We start from the raw sequence: 12,764 nt of genomic DNA, 5'->3' as shown, positions 1-12,764 counted from the left end.
ACGACATACTATACTATGTTGAAAAAGGTCGAAAAATACCACTCCGAAAAATATCACAAAAACGTCATACTATACTATGTCGAAAAATGTCAAAATATACCACTCCGAAAAATATCACAAAGACGTCAAAATATACATCCCAGGAAAATATACCAAAAACGACATACTATACTATGTCGAAAAACGTCAAAATATACCACTCCGAAAAATATCACAAAAACGTCAAAATGTACAACCCAGGTAAATATCCCAAAAACGTCAACATATACAACCCAGACAAATATCACAAAAACGACATACTATACTATGTCGAAAGACGTCAAAATATACAACGGCAACAAATATCCCAAAAACGACTTACTATACTATGTCGAAAAACGCCAAAATATACCACTCCGAAAAATATCACAAAAACTACATACTATACTATGTCGTAAACTGTCAAAATATACCACTCCAAAAAATATCACAAAGACGTCAAAATATACAACCCAGGTAAATATCCCAAAAACGACATACTATACTACGTCGAAAAACGTCAAAAAATACCTCTCCGAAAAATATCACAAAAACGTCAAAATATACCACTCCGAAAAATATCACAAAAACGTCAAAATATACAACCCAGACAAATATCACAAAAACGACATACTATACTATGTCGAAAGACGTCAAAATATACAAAGGCAACAAATATCCCAAAAACGACATACTATACTATGTAGAAAAACGTCAAAATATACCACTCCGAAAAATATCACAAAAACGTCAAAATATAGAACCCAAATAAATATCACAAAAAACGACATAATATACTATGTCAAAAAACGTCAAAATATACAACGGCAACAAATATCCCAAAAACGACATACGAAAAACGTCAAAATATACCACTCCGTAAAATATCACAAAAACGTCAAAATATACAACCCAAATAAATATCACAAAAAACGACATACTATACTATCTCAAAAAACGTCAAAATATACAACGGCAACAAATATCCCAAAAACGGCATACTATACTATGTCGAAAAACGTCAAAATATACCACTCCGAAAAATATCACAAAGACGTCAAAATATACAACCCAGGTAAATATCCCAAAAACGACATACTATACTATGTCGAAAAACGTCAAAATATACCACTCCGAAAAATATCACAAAGACGTCAAAATATACAACCCAGGTAAATATCCCAAAAACGACATACTATACTATCTCAAAAAACGTCAAAATATACAACGGCAACAAATATCCCAAAAACGGCATACTATACTATGTCGAAAAACGTCAAAATATACCACTCCGAAAAATATCACAAAGACGTCAAAATATACAACCCAGGTAAATATCCCAAAAACGACATACTATACTATGTCGAAAAACGTAAAAAATACCTCTCCGAAAAAAATCACAAAAACGTCAAAATATACAACCCAGACAAATATCACAAATACGACATACTATACTATATCGAAAAATGTCAAAATATACCACTCCGAAAAATATCACAAAGACGTCAAAATATACAACCCAGACAAATATCACAAAAACGACATACTATACTATGTAGAAAAACGTCAAAATATACCACTCCGAAAAATATCACAAAAACGTCAAAATATACAACCCAGATAAATATCACAAAAACGACATACTATACTATGTCGAAAAATGTCCAAATATGCCACTCCGAAAAACATCACAAAAACGTCAAAATATACAACCAAGGTAAAAATCCCAAAAACGACATACTATACTATGTCGAAAAACGTCACAATATACCACTCCGAAAAATATCACAAAAACGACATACTATACTATGTCGAAAAACGTCAAAATATACCACTCCCAAAAATATCACAAAAACGACATACTATACTATGTCGAAAATGTCAAAATATACCACTCCGGAAAATATCACAAAAACGACATACTATACTATGTCGAAAAACGTCAAAATATGCCACTCCGAAAAATATCACAAAAACGTCAAAATGTACAACCCAGGTAAATATCCCAAAAACGACATACTATACTATGTCGAAAAACGTCAAAAAATACCACTCCGAAAAATATCACAAAAACGTCAAAATATACCACTCCGAAAAATATCACAAAAACGTCAAAATATACAACCCTGACAAATATCACAAAAACGACATACTATACTATGTCGAAAAATGTCAAAATATACCACTCCAAAAAATATCACAAAAACGTCAAAATATACAACCCAGACAAATATCACAAAAACGACAAACTATACTATGTCGAAAGACGTCAAAATATACAACGGCAACAAATATCACAAAAATGACATACTATACTATGTAGAAAAACGTCAAAATATACAACGCGTAAAAATATCACAAAAACGTCAAAATATACAACCCAGGTAAAAATCCCAAAAACGACATACTATACAAAGTCGAAAAACGTCAAAATATACAACGCGGAAAAATATCACAAAAACGACATACTATACTATGTCGAAAAACGTCAAAATAAACCACTCCGAAAAATATCACAAAAACGTCAAAATATACAACCAAGGTAAATATCCCAAAAACGACATAATATACTATGTCGAAAAACGTCAAAATATACAACGTGGAAAAATATCACAAAAACGTCAAAATATACCACCCAGGTAAATATCCCAAAAACGACATACTATACTATGTCGAAAAACGTCAAAATATGCCACTCCGAAAAATATCACAAAAACGTCAAAATATACAACCAAGGTAAATATCCCAAAAACGACATAATATACTATGTCGAAAAACGTCAAAATATACAACGTGGAAAAATATCACAAAAACGTCAAAATATACCACCCAGGTAAATATCCCAAAAACGACATACTATACTATGTCGAAAAACGTCAAAATATACCACTCCGGAAAATATCACAAAGACGTCAAAATATACAACCCAGGTAAATATCCCAAAAACGACATACTATACTATGTCGAAAAACGCCAAAATATACCACTCCGAAAAATATCACAAAAACTACATACTATACTATGTCGAAAAACGTCAAAATATACCACTCCGAAAAATATCACAAAAACGTCAAAATGTACAACCCAGGTAAATATCATAAAAACGACATACTATACTATGTCGAAAAACGTCAAAAAATACCACTCCGAAAAATATCACAAAAACTACATACTATACTAGGTCGAAAAACGTCAAAATATACCACTCCGAAAAATATCACAAAAACGTCAAAATATACAACCCAGATAAATATCACAAAAACGACATACTATACTATGTCGAAAAACGTCAAAATATGCCACACCAAAAAATATCACAAAAACGTCAAAATATACAACCAAGGTAATTATCCCAAAAACGACATACTATACTATGTCGAAAAACGTCAAAATATACAACGCGGAAAAATATCACAAAAACGTCAAAATGTACCACTCCGAAAAATATCACAAAAACGTCAAAATATACCACTCCGAAAAATATCACAAAAACGTCAAAATATACAACCCAGACAAATATCACAAAAACGACATACTATACTATGTCGAAAGACGTCAAAATATACAACGGCAACAAATATCCCAAAAACGACATGCTGTACTATGTAAAAAAACGTCAAAATATACAACGGCAACAAATATCCCAAAAACGACATACTATACTATGTCGAAAAACGTCAAAATATACCACTCCGAAAAATATCACAAAAACGTCAAAATGTACAACCCAGGTAAATATCCCAAAAACAACATACTATACTATGTCGAAAAACGTCAAAAAATACCTCTCCGAAAAATATCACAAAAACGTCAAAATATACCACTCCGAAAAATATCACAAAAACGTCAAAATATACAACCCAGACAAATATCACAAAAACGACATACAATACTATGTCGAAAAATTTAAAAATATACCACTCCGAAAAATATCACAAAAACGACATACTATACTCGGTCGAAAAATGTCAAAATATACCACTCCGAAAAATATCACAAAGACGTCAAAATATACAACCCAGGTAAATATCGCAAAAACGACATACTATACTATGTCGAAAAACGTCAAAATATACCACTCCGAAAAATATCACAAAAACGTCAAAATGTACAACCCAGGTAAATATCCCAATAACGACATACCAATAACGACATACCAAACTATGTCGAAAAACGCCAAAATATACCACTCCGAAAAACATCACAAAAACGACATACTATACTATGTCGAAAAATGTCAAAATATACCACTCCGGAAATATCACAAAAACTACATATTATACTATGTCGAAACGTCAAAATATGCCACACCGAAAAATATCACAAAAACGTCAAAATATACAACCAAGGTAAATATCCCAAAAACGACATACTATACTATGTCGAAAAACGTCAAAATATGCCACTCCGAAAAACATCACAAAAACGTCAAAATATACAACCAAGGTAAAAATCCCAAAAACGACATACTATACTATGTCGAAAAACGTCACAATATACCACTCCGAAAAATATCACAAAAACGACATACTATACTATGTCGAAAAACGTCAAAATATACCACTCCCAAAAATATCACAAAAACGACATACTATACTATGTCGAAAATGTCAAAATATACCACTCCGGAAAATATCACAAAAACGACATACTATACTATGTCGAAAAACGTCAAAATATGCCACTCCGAAAAATATCACAAAAACGTCAAAATGTACAACCCAGGTAAATATCCCAAAAACGACATACTATACTATGTCGAAAAACGTCAAAAAATACCACTCCGAAAAATATCACAAAAACGTCAAAATATACCACTCCGAAAAATATCACAAAAACGTCAAAATATACAACCCTGACAAATATCACAAAAACGACATACTATACTATGTCGAAAAATGTCAAAATATACCACTCCAAAAAATATCACAAAAACGTCAAAATATACAACCCAGACAAATATCACAAAAACGACAAACTATACTATGTCGAAAGACGTCAAAATATACAACGGCAACAAATATCACAAAAATGACATACTATACTATGTAGAAAAACGTCAAAATATACAACGCGTAAAAATATCACAAAAACGTCAAAATATACAACCCAGGTAAAAATCCCAAAAACGACATACTATACAAAGTCGAAAAACGTCAAAATATACAACGCGGAAAAATATCACAAAAACGACATACTATACTATGTCGAAAAACGTCAAAATAAACCACTCCGAAAAATATCACAAAAACGTCAAAATATACAACCAAGGTAAATATCCCAAAAACGACATAATATACTATGTCGAAAAACGTCAAAATATACAACGTGGAAAAATATCACAAAAACGTCAAAATATACCACCCAGGTAAATATCCCAAAAACGACATACTATACTATGTCGAAAAACGTCAAAATATGCCACTCCGAAAAATATCACAAAAACGTCAAAATATACAACCAAGGTAAATATCCCAAAAACGACATAATATACTATGTCGAAAAACGTCAAAATATACAACGTGGAAAAATATCACAAAAACGTCAAAATATACCACCCAGGTAAATATCCCAAAAACGACATACTATACTATGTCGAAAAACGTCAAAATATACCACTCCGGAAAATATCACAAAGACGTCAAAATATACAACCCAGGTAAATATCCCAAAAACGACATACTATACTATGTCGAAAAACGCCAAAATATACCACTCCGAAAAATATCACAAAAACTACATACTATACTATGTCGAAAAACGTCAAAATATACCACTCCGAAAAATATCACAAAAACGTCAAAATGTACAACCCAGGTAAATATCATAAAAACGACATACTATACTATGTCGAAAAACGTCAAAAAATACCACTCCGAAAAATATCACAAAAACTACATACTATACTAGGTCGAAAAACGTCAAAATATACCACTCCGAAAAATATCACAAAAACGTCAAAATATACAACCCAGATAAATATCACAAAAACGACATACTATACTATGTCGAAAAACGTCAAAATATGCCACACCAAAAAATATCACAAAAACGTCAAAATATACAACCAAGGTAATTATCCCAAAAACGACATACTATACTATGTCGAAAAACGTCAAAATATACAACGCGGAAAAATATCACAAAAACGTCAAAATGTACCACTCCGAAAAATATCACAAAAACGTCAAAATATACCACTCCGAAAAATATCACAAAAACGTCAAAATATACAACCCAGACAAATATCATAAAAACGACATACTATACTATGTCGAAAGACGTCAAAATATACAACGGCAACAAATATCCCAAAAACGACATGCTGTACTATGTAAAAAAACGTCAAAATATACAACGGCAACAAATATCCCAAAAACGACATACTATACTATGTCGAAAAACGTCAAAATATACCACTCCGAAAAATATCACAAAAACGTCAAAATGTACAACCCAGGTAAATATCCCAAAAACAACATACTATACTATGTCGAAAAACGTCAAAAAATACCTCTCCGAAAAATATCACAAAAACGTCAAAATATACCACTCCGAAAAATATCACAAAAACGTCAAAATATACAACCCAGACAAATATCACAAAAACGACATACAATACTATGTCGAAAAATTTAAAAATATACCACTCCGAAAAATATCACAAAAACGACATACTATACTCGGTCGAAAAATGTCAAAATATACCACTCCGAAAAATATCACAAAGACGTCAAAATATACAACCCAGGTAAATATCGCAAAAACGACATACTATACTATGTCGAAAAACGTCAAAATATACCACTCCGAAAAATATCACAAAAACGTCAAAATGTACAACCCAGGTAAATATCCCAATAACGACATACCAATAACGACATACCAAACTATGTCGAAAAACGCCAAAATATACCACTCCGAAAAACATCACAAAAACGACATACTATACTATGTCGAAAAATGTCAAAATATACCACTCCGGAAAATATCACAAAAACTACATATTATACTATGTCGAAACGTCAAAATATGCCACACCGAAAAATATCACAAAAACGTCAAAATATACAACCAAGGTAAATATCCCAAAAACGACATACTATTCTATGTCAAAAAACGTCAAAATATACAACGCGGAAAAATATCACAAAAACGTCAAAATATACAACCCAGGTAAATATCCCAAAAACGACAAACTATACTATGTCGAAAAACGTCAAAATATACCACTCCGAAAAATATCGCAAAAACGACATACTATACTATGTCGAAAAACATCAAAATATACCACTCCGAAAAATATCACAAAAACGTCAAAATGTACAACCCAGGTAAATATCTCAAAAACGACATACTATACTATGTCGAGAAACGTCAAAAAATACCACTCAGAAAAATATCCCAAAAACGACATACTATACAAAGTCGAAAAACGTCAAAATATACAACGCGGAAAAATATCACAAAAACGACATACTATACTATGTCGAAAAACGTCAAAATATACCACTCCGAAAAACATCACAAAAACGTCAAAATATACAACCAAGGTAAAAATCCCAAAAACGACATACTATACTATGTCGAAAAACGCCAAAATATACCACTCCGAAAAATATCACAAAAACTACATACTATACTATGTCGAAAAACGTCAAAATATACCACTCCGAAAAATATCACAAAAACGTCAAAATATTCAACCCAGATATATATCAAAAAACCAAATACTATACTATGTCGAAAAACATCGAAATATGCCACTCCGAAAAACATCACAAAAACGTCAAAATATACAACCAAGGTAAATATCCCAAAAACGACATACTATACTATGTCGAAAAACGGCAAAATATACAACGCGGAAAAATATCACAAAAACATCAAAATATACAACCCAGGTTAATATCCCAAAAACGACATACTATACTATGTCGAGAAACATCAAAATATACCACTCCGAAAAATATCACAAAAACGACATACTATACTATGTCGAAAAATGTCAAAATATACCACTCCGAAAAATATCACAAAAACGTCAAAAAATACAACCCAGGTAAATATCCCAAAAACGACATACTATACTATGTCGAAAAACGTCAAAATATACCACTCTGAAAAATATCACAAAAACGTCAAAATGTACAACCCAGGTAAATATCCCAAAAACGACATACTATACTATGTCGAAAAATGTCAAAAAATACCACTCCGAAAAATATCACAGAAACGTCAAAATATACCACTCCGAAAAATATCACAAAAACGTCAAAATATACAACCCAGACAAATATCACAAAAACGACATACTATACTATGTCGAAAAATGTCGAAATATACCACTCCAAAAAATATCACAAAAACGTCAAAATATACAACCCAGACAAATATCACAAAAACAACATACTATACTATGTCGAAAAATGTCAAAAAATACCACTCCGAAAAATATCACAAAAACGTCAAAATATACCACTCCGAAAAATATCACAAAAACGTCAAAATATACAACCCAGACAAATATCACAAATACGACATACTATACTATATCGAAAAATGTCAAAATATACCACTCCGAAAAATATCACAAAGACGTCAAAATATACAACCCAGACAAATATCACAAAAACGACATACTATACTATGTAGAAAAACGTCAAAATATACCACTCCGAAAAATATCACAAAAACGTCAAAATATACAACCCAGATAAATATCACAAAAACGACATACTATACTATGTCGAAAAATGTCCAAATATGCCACTCCGAAAAACATCACAAAAACGTCAAAATATACAACCAAGGTAAAAATCCCAAAAACGACATACTATACTATGTCGAAAAACGTCACAATATACCACTCCGAAAAATATCACAAAAACGACATACTATACTATGTCGAAAAACGTCAAAATATACCACTCCCAAAAATATCACAAAAACGACATACTATACTATGTCGAAAATGTCAAAATATACCACTCCGGAAAATATCACAAAAACGACATACTATACTATGTCGAAAAACGTCAAAATATGCCACTCCGAAAAATATCACAAAAACGTCAAAATGTACAACCCAGGTAAATATCCCAAAAACGACATACTATACTATGTCGAAAAACGTCAAAAAATACCACTCCGAAAAATATCACAAAAACGTCAAAATATACCACTCCGAAAAATATCACAAAAACGTCAAAATATACAACCCTGACAAATATCACAAAAACGACATACTATACTATGTCGAAAAATGTCAAAATATACCACTCCAAAAAATATCACAAAAACGTCAAAATATACAACCCAGACAAATATCACAAAAACGACAAACTATACTATGTCGAAAGACGTCAAAATATACAACGGCAACAAATATCCCAAAAATGACATACTATACTATGTAGAAAAACGTCAAAATATACAACGCGTAAAAATATCACAAAAACGTCAAAATATACAACCCAGGTAAAAATCCCAAAAACGACATACTATACAAAGTCGAAAAACGTCAAAATATACAACGCGGAAAAATATCACAAAAACGACATACTATACTATGTCGAAAAACGTCAAAATAAACCACTCCGAAAAATATCACAAAAACGTCAAAATATACAACCAAGGTAAATATCCCAAAAACGACATAATATACTATGTCGAAAAACGTCAAAATATACAACGTGGAAAAATATCACAAAAACGTCAAAATATACCACCCAGGTAAATATCCCAAAAACGACATACTATACTATGTCGAAAAACGTCAAAATATACCACTCCGAAAAATATCACAAAGACGTCAAAATATACAACCCAGGTAAATATCGCAAAAACGACATACTATACTATGTCGAAAAACGTCAAAATATACCACTCCGAAAAATATCACAAAAACGTCAAAATGTACAACCCAGGTAAATATCCCAATAACGACATACCAATAACGACATACCAAACTATGTCGAAAAACGCCAAAATATACCACTCCGAAAAACATCACAAAAACGACATACTATACTATGTCGAAAAACGTCAAAAAATACCTCTCCGAAAAATATCACAAAAACGTCAAAATATACCACTCCGAAAAATATCACAAAAACGTCAAAATATACAACTCAGACAAATATCACAAAAACGACATACAATACTATGTCGAAAAATTTAAAAATATACCACTCCAAAATATATCACAAAAACGTCAAAATATACAACCCAGACAAATATCACAAAAACGACATACTATACTATGTCGAAAGACGTCAAAATATACAACGGCAACAAATATCCCAAAAACGACATACTATACAATGTAGAAAAACGTCAAAATATACCACTCCGAAAAATATTGACAAAAACGTCAAAATATACAACCCAGATAAATATCACAAAAAGGACATACTATATACTATGTCGAAAAACGTCAAAATATACCACTCCGAAAATATCACAAAAACGTCAAAATATACAATGCAAACAAATATCCCAAAAACGACATATGTAGAAAAACGACATATGTAGAAAAACTTCAAAATATACCACGCCGAAAAATATCACAAAAACGACATACTATACTATGTCGAAAAACGTCAAAATATACAACTTGGAAAAATATCACAAAAACGTCAAAATATACAACCCAGTTTAATATCCCAAAAACGACTTACTATACTATGTCGAAAAACGTCAAAATATACAACGCGGAAAAATATCACAAAAAGAACATACTACATACTATGTCGAAAAACGTCAAAATATACCACTCCGATAAATATCACAAAAACACACTATACTATGTCGAAAAACGTCAAAATATACCACTCCGAAAAATATCACAAAAACGTCAAAATATACAACCCAGACAAATATCACAAAAACGACATACTATACTATGTAGAAAAACGTCAAAATATACCACTCCGAAAAATATCACAAAAACGTCAAAATATACAACCCAGATAAATATCACAAAAACGACATACTATACTATGTCGAAAAACGTCACAATATACCACTCCGAAAAATATCACAAAAACGACATACTATACTATGTCGAAAAATGTCAAAATATACCACTCCGGAAAATATCACAAAAACTACATACTATACTATGTCAAAAAACGTCAAAATATACAACGCGGAAAAATATCACAAAAACGTCAAAATATACAACCCAGGTAAATATCCCAAAAACGACAAACTATACTATGTCGAAAAACGTCAAAATATACAACGGGGAAAAATATCACAAAAAGGACATACTATATACTATGTTGAAAAACGTCAAAATATACCACTCCGATAAATATCACAAAAACGTCAAAATATACAACCCAGACAAATATCACAAAAACGAAATACTATACTATGTCGAAAGACGTCAAAATATACAACGGCAACAAATATCCCAAAAACGACATACTATACTATGTCGAAAAACGTCAAAATATACCACTCCGAAAAATATTACAAAAACGTCAAAATATACAACCCAGATAAATATCACAAAAAGGACATACTATATACTATGTCGAAAAACGTAAAAATATACCACTCCGAAAATATCACAAAAACGTCAAAATATACAACGGCAACAAATATCCCAAAAACGACATACTATACTATGTCGAAAAACGTCAAAATATACAACGCGGAAAAATATCACAAAAACATCAAAATATACAACCCACGTAAATATCCCAAAAACGACATACTATAGTATGTCGAAAAACGCCAAAATATACCACTCCGAAAAATATCACAAAAACTACATACTATACTATGTCGAAAAACGTCAAAATATACCATTCCGAAAAATATCACAAAAACTAAATACTATACTAGGTCGAAAAACGTCAAAATATACCACTCCGAAAAATATCACAAAAACGTCAAAATATACAACCCAGGTAAATATCCCAAAAACGACATACTATACTATGTCGAAAAACGTCAAAATATACAACGCGGAAAAATATCACAAAAACGACCTACTATACTATGTCGAAAAACGTCAAAATATACCACTCCGAAAAATATCACAAAAACGTCAAAATATACAACCCAGATAAATTTTACAAAAACGACATACTATACTATGTCGAAAAACATCAAAATATACAACGCGGAAAAATATCACAAAAACGTCAAAATATACAACCCAGGTAAATATCCAAAAAACGACATACTATACTATGTCGAAAAACGTCAAAATATACCACTCCGAAAAATATCACAAAAACGTCAAAATATACAACCCAGATAAATATCACAAAAACGACATACTATACTATGTCGAAAAACTTCAAAATATGCCACTCCGAAAAACATCACAAAAACGTCAAAATATACAACCAAGGTAAATATCCCAAAAACGACATACTATACTATGTCGAACAACGTCAAAATATACAACGCCAAAAAATATCCCAAAAACGACATACTATACTATGTCGAAAAACGTCAACATATACCACTCCGAAAAATATTACAAAAACGTCAAAATATACAACCCAGATAAATATCACAAAAAGGACATACTATATACTATGTCGAAAAACGTCAAAATATACCACTCCGAAAATATCACAAAAACGTCAAAATATACAATGCAAACAAATATCCCAAAAACGACATATGTAGAAAAACGACATATGTAGAAAAACTTCTAAATATACCACTCCGAAAAATATCACAAAAACGACATACTATACTATGTCGAAAAACGTCAA

This window comes from Zeus faber, assembly GCF_960531495.2.
Source record: "Zeus faber genome assembly, chromosome: 22".
In the NCBI taxonomy this organism is placed as follows: Eukaryota; Metazoa; Chordata; class Actinopteri; order Zeiformes; family Zeidae; genus Zeus; species Zeus faber.
Note: the sequence above shows the minus strand (reverse complement) of the source record.